Here is a 6,000-nt window from a genome sequence, read left to right on the forward strand (position 1 = left end):
AGGTAAAGGCCGATTGAATTAAAGAGTTGCCGCACTGTTGCTTCAGAAAACTAGCAAATCACAGGTGCAAATGCAACGTTGTAAAAATGGAAAATATTGTGCATTTTATGTCAAGCAGGGTATTTGTACCTGATGCTGCAGGGTTCTGAATGGCCTTCTGGGAGAGGTCAAGCGGAGAAAGGATTGCATTTTCCCCATGACTGGCAGCGGGGGCCATAACACCAAACCCTGTTGGCCTGTTCTAAGGTTGTCACCTGGGTTAGTGTAGTCACAGCAGTCCAGAGGAATGTCTTTTTCCACTCTACCAAGTTGAATGGCACCATCGCCTCCCTGCTTACCTCACACTGACACTATTTCAGCTACTGCACCAACTTCCCAGCCAGGGTCATGCTCTACCACTTTCAATATTGTATGCAACACCTTCCTTCACTCACTGTCATGCCTACCACCCTATAATATTAATGAGGAGAGATGAAATAGGAGTGAGGGTGATAAAGAGCTATTGTCCATGTTAATAGACCTCTCAACACTCACGAGCAAGAATATTGTCTCGATATCTAGGACTTGGTTGGACAATGTAGCATTTTGACCTCAACGTCAAGATGGGTATTGTTCAAGTTCTCAACCAATTGACCCAAATTTCTCACCATAGCCACATTGTTCAAGAGCTGGGGAGATTCTAAACAAAGAATAGTGTGTTTCCATCAACATCCACCAAAAGGAAACTATGACACTATCAGGCAGGAGTTGGGAAGTACAGATTGGGAGCAAATGTTCCACAGAAAGGGCACAACAGACATGTGGAGACTGTTTAAGGAGCAGTTGTTGCGAGTGATGCATAAATTTGTTCCTCTGAGGCAGGTAAGAAGGGGTAAGATTAAGGAACCTTGGATGATGGGAACAGAGGTGCTTCTTGTCAAAAAGGAAAAGGCAGCTTACGTAAGGTGGAGGAAGCAAGGGTCTAGCACAGCTTTAGAGGATTACAGGCTTGCTCGGAAGGAGCTCAAAAGTGGATGAGGAGGGCCAGGAGGGGGCATGATAAATGCTTGGTAGGAAGGATTAGGGAGTACCCAAAGGCATTTTACTTATACGTGAGGAATAAGAGAATGATCAGGGAGATGGTAGGGCCGATCAGGGACAGCATAGGGAACTTGTGTATGGATTCTGAGCAGATAGGGGAAGCCCTAAATGAGTTTTTTGCTTCGGCTTTCACGAAAGAAAGGGACCTTGTTGTGAATGAGAACTTTGAGGAGCAGGGAAACAGGCTTGAACAGATCGGAATTGAGGAAGTTGATGTGTCGGAAATTTTGGCAAACATTAAGATTGAAAAGTACCTAGGGCCAGGCCAGATTTATCCCAGGTTGCTCAGGGAAGCGAGAAAGGAGGTTGCTAAGCCACTGGCGAAGATCTTTGCTTCCTCATTGTCCACGGGAGTTGTACTGGAAGATTGGAGGGAGGCAAATGTTGTTCCTCTTTTCAAGAAAGGAAATAGGGAAATCCCTAGAAATTGCAGACCAGTCAGTCTTACATCTGTGGTCAGCAAGGTTTTGGGAAGAATTCTGAGGGATAGGATTTATGACGATTTGGAAAAGCATAGCGTGATTAAAGGGAATCAGCATGGCTTTGTGAGGTGCAGGCCGTGCCTCACAAATCTTACTGAGTTCTTTCATGAGGTCACAAGACAGGTTGACGAGGGTCGAGCAGTGGATGTGGTGTACATGGGCTTCAGTAAGGCATTTGATAAGGTTCCCCATGACAGGCTTATTCATAAAGTCAGAAGGTATGGGATACAGGGTGATTTGGCTGTCTGGATTCTGAATTGGTTGGCAGACAGGAGGCAGAGAGTGGTTGTAGATGGTAAGTATTCTGCCTGGAGGTCAGTGCTGAGTGGTGTCCCGCAGGGATCTGTTCTTGGGCCTCTGCTCTTTGTAGTTTTTATAAATGACTTGGATGAGGAGGTTGAGGGGTGGGTTAGTATGTTTGCTGATGACAAAAAGGTTAGAGGTGCCGTTGATAGTATCATGGGCTATTTTCAGCGAGACATTGATAGTATGCAGAGCTGGGCTGAGAAATGGCAGATGGAGGTCAACCTGGATAAATGCGAAGTGATGCATTTTGGAAGGTCGAACTTAAATGCTGAATATAGTGTTTTCGGCAGTGTGGAGGAACAGTGGGATCTTGGTGTTCAAGTGCATAGCTCCCTCAAAGTTGCCACCCAAGTGGATAAGGTTGTTAAGAAAGCATATGGTGTTTTGGCTTTCACTAACAGGGGGATCGAGTTTAAGAGCCGCGAGGTTTTGCTGCAGCTCTACAAAACCCTGGTGAGACCACACTTGGAATATTGTGTCCAGTTCTGGTCGCCCTATTATGGGAAAGATGTGGAGGCTTTGGAGAGGGTGCAAAGGAGGTTTACCAGGATGCTGCCTGGACTGGAGGGCTTGTCTTACGAGGAGAGGTTGACTGAGCCCGGACCTTTCTCTCTGGAGAGAAGGAGGAAGAGAAGTGACATGATCAAGGTGTACAAGGTAATAAGAGGCATGGATAGAGTCGATAGCCAGAGACTTTTCCCCAGGGCAGGATTGACTGCCACGAGGGGTCATAGTTTTAAGGTGTTAGGAGGAAGGTATAGAGGAGACATCAGAGGGAGGTTCTTCACCCAGAGAGTTGTGAGAGCATGGAATAGTTTGCCAGTGGTAGTCGTGGAAGCGGAGTCATTAGTGACATTTAAGCGACTGCTGGACATGCACATGGACAGCAGTGAATTGAGGGGAATGTAGGTTAGGTTATTTTATTTTTGGATTAGGATTAATCCACGGCACAACATTGTGGGCCAAAGGGCCTGTACTGTGCTGTACTTTTCTATGTTCTCTGCCATTCTTCAATTGACCTGTTTTATGATGGATTCTGGTTGGTCTTTCAACCGTCAGATCATATGCTATGATACGGTGATGATATAATGAGCATATTTCTTAAAGGTCTGCTGGCATATAGTGGCTTGTAAAGATATAGTAGTAAATGGACTATGAGGAAAAACATAATGCCCTCGTTCTCTAAAGATAACATAAATGCCAAATAAATATAGACAGTTATGTATAGGCGTTAATTATACGCTTGTAGTACAACCTGTTTGCATGACTTTTATGTAAGTAACATTTTTTGAGTTTGGATTTCAAACTAATGGGATGTATATTGGTTACTTCTGTGAAGGGGTTAAAAGAAAATGAAGACAAGATCAGAGAGGCCTTCTGGAACTGTGATTTTATTTAGTACGTGTCAGAAGACAAGTGATTGCAAACCTTCTGGAGTGCTCATGGGAACACATGCTACTTTTCATTTCAGCTAATCAAAGATCAATTTTAGCTTATAAAATCCCAGAGATTCAAAGAATCTGGGCATTTTTGGCAGAGACCTGTCTAGCTCTTGCATTAATTCTTCTGTTGACTTTAATTGTGAAGATTGCCATCCTCTCTTTTTAAGACATATAGTATTACTTGTTGTAAAAAACTTCAGATTGCTCTACTCCAACAACAAGAAGTAAGAGGGTGACAATATTGAAAGCTTCATTGCCTTGTGAGAAGAATCTCATCAATGCATTTGTATTTGTGCTTGTTAACTTTGTTGTTGCTGTCACAATTGTGGTTTTGTACTGTTTTGTTGGTCATTTAAGTTCGTTTGAGGGTTTGGCTTGACCTTTCACATCAAGCAACAGGAGGTGGGGTGTGAGATGCATAGCCAATCTGAATGTTAGGTACGTGTCCCATTGCTGCTGGGTAGGAGATGGTTGTGCGTGTGATAAACCTACAGCACAAGCTACTGATGGTGTCATGGGTAGGACATGTCATGTGAAAGTGTGTTCACCGGCTATGACTGTTTGTGGGAGATCACTATAATTTTGCAAGGACAGCAGCTATATCCTTGGGATCTGACCTGGCAAATTGAATTATTTGGCAAATATTTCTCACTTCCTTTCCAGGATTTGATGGGAAGGCCATTGACCAAATGACAGTGCTGAAGCCAGGTCTGCAGGAGCTCAAGCAAAATTGCTGAAAAATCACTTGACTAGACAGGACACCCTGTCTGGATGGTCACCAAGCATCCTCCGCACCAGCTGCTGAACTCTCATTTCTCAACTGGCCAATGTTCCATGGGAGGAGCTTAAACATTGTTATCTGGGAGGAATCATTCTGAATGGCAACAACTTCTCAAGTTGCATCATTTTTTGAATCACAACATCTTAATGACAAGGTCATGCTGTGGCAAAACAAAAGGAACCAATTCTTGTGTTCCAGATCCCATGGCCTTGTGGGACATCCTACCCCATGGGCCCAAACATTTGTCAACTGAGAGTTAGCCTTTTCTATCATATATAGATCCATGGGTAGAAACTTTCTTAGACTGAAGAACAGCCAATGGCAAATAAGTGATTTATAAATCACAATAAACAAAAGCATATCTTGTTTTATTTTATATGAAGTGGACCTTGTGAAACAAGCCTGATGGTGCATGTTAATAATGCAATCATAACCATAAATGTTGTGTTAACATCTTATGATACAATTGATGATTGCAAAATGTTGACTGTCATTCATGACGCCTTAGGCGCTAAAGCAGTCCATGTTCAAGTGCAGCAAGACCTGGACAAACCTAGACTTCAGTTGACAAATGGAATGTAATGATGCACCACATAAGTGACAGGCAAAGACAATCTCCAACAAGAGAAAATCTAACCATCACTGTTGATATTCAGTGGTAAATTACCAACTATCATCATCCTTGGTGTCATCATGACCAGGAAATGAACTAGACGAGCCAAATGAATGTTGTGGTTGCAGGAGCAGATCAGAGACGAGGAAACCTGGAATTTATACCTCACTTAATAACCCTCCAAACCCTGACCATCATCTACAAGGCCTAATTCAGAAGTGTGATGGAATAATCTCTATTCCTGGATGGTGAAGTTCCTGCAAAGTTCAGTTAGTGTGAAACCATCCAGAACAAGGCAATCTGAGTGGTTGGCACAACTTCGACAAAAGTTCAATCCATCCATCATTAATGCTTAGCAGCAGCATGTATGATCTATAAGATATGCTCCTTAAATTCACTAAGGCTCTTAGACAGCACCTTCCAGACACACAATCACTTCCATAAAGAAGGACAAGGGCAGGTCATACATGGAATACCACTACTTGCAATATCCCCTCCAAGTCATTGGCCATTCTGAATGAGAAATATAGCACTGTTCTTTTAGTATTGCTGGGTCCAAATCCTGGAACTCCGTCTCTCGTGGCATTGTGTGTCTATGTAAAGTACGTAAGAAGTTCAAGAAGGCAGCTCACCACCACTTTCTCAAGTGCAACGAGCGATGGATAATAAAGGCTGGCCCAGTCACAAAGCACAGATCCCATGAATTTATTTTAAAAGACGTCTGTCTTTTTCCTATACCACTCAAATAATCTGATTTCTTACTGTTTCATACCATGGAAATATGAGAAAAAGATGAAAGTTTTATGCATCATTTTTCTTGTACACTCCATCAAATTCTGTGCAACTCCTGTTGGAGAGGGTGAGCAATGATTACTTTGGTAAATGCACATTATAACAATTATAGTATTAATAGCAGATCATTATGCTTACAGTCATTTTCAGAATTATTAATTTGTTTTTCTTGAATGCACTTTTAATCGCAATAATTATTTAGCGCTAGATAATTGCATTTACCATTAAAAATAGTTGAAAATTAATTTGAAATTAATGTCTTCTTGAGGAAGCACTTAAATATTGTTTATATGTCTAATATACAAAAATAATTTTAAAAAGTATGCATTAAGAATATACATTGCTGAAATATCATAAAAGACTGCAAAAATCAAAATGAATTAATGATGTTTACTCTCTAAATTTTTTTTAGTTTCTTTTCGATTCTAATGCAATAATAGCTTTGGAATATGATAGATGCAGTTCTTAACTTGTTATTTCTATTCTGCGAGCATAACCTTGAAT

The 6,000-nt window shown here is 41.6% G+C and overlaps 1 long non-coding RNA gene across 1 annotated transcript in view; it reads left to right on the forward strand.

Annotated features, from left to right (window-relative positions):
• LOC125457620 (uncharacterized) overlaps positions 1–5,698 on the forward strand; it is a 274,204-nt gene extending 268,506 nt beyond the window's left edge. The window contains exon 5 of the long non-coding RNA XR_009446703.1: positions 3,974–5,698. This is a non-coding gene — a long non-coding RNA (uncharacterized LOC125457620). The remainder of the gene's footprint in view (positions 1–3,973) is intronic.
• Positions 5,699–6,000: the final 302 nt, after the last annotated feature.

The sequence above is a fragment of the Stegostoma tigrinum genome, chromosome 1, assembly GCF_030684315.1.
Source record: "Stegostoma tigrinum isolate sSteTig4 chromosome 1, sSteTig4.hap1, whole genome shotgun sequence".
Classification (NCBI taxonomy): domain Eukaryota; kingdom Metazoa; phylum Chordata; class Chondrichthyes; order Orectolobiformes; family Stegostomatidae; genus Stegostoma; species Stegostoma tigrinum.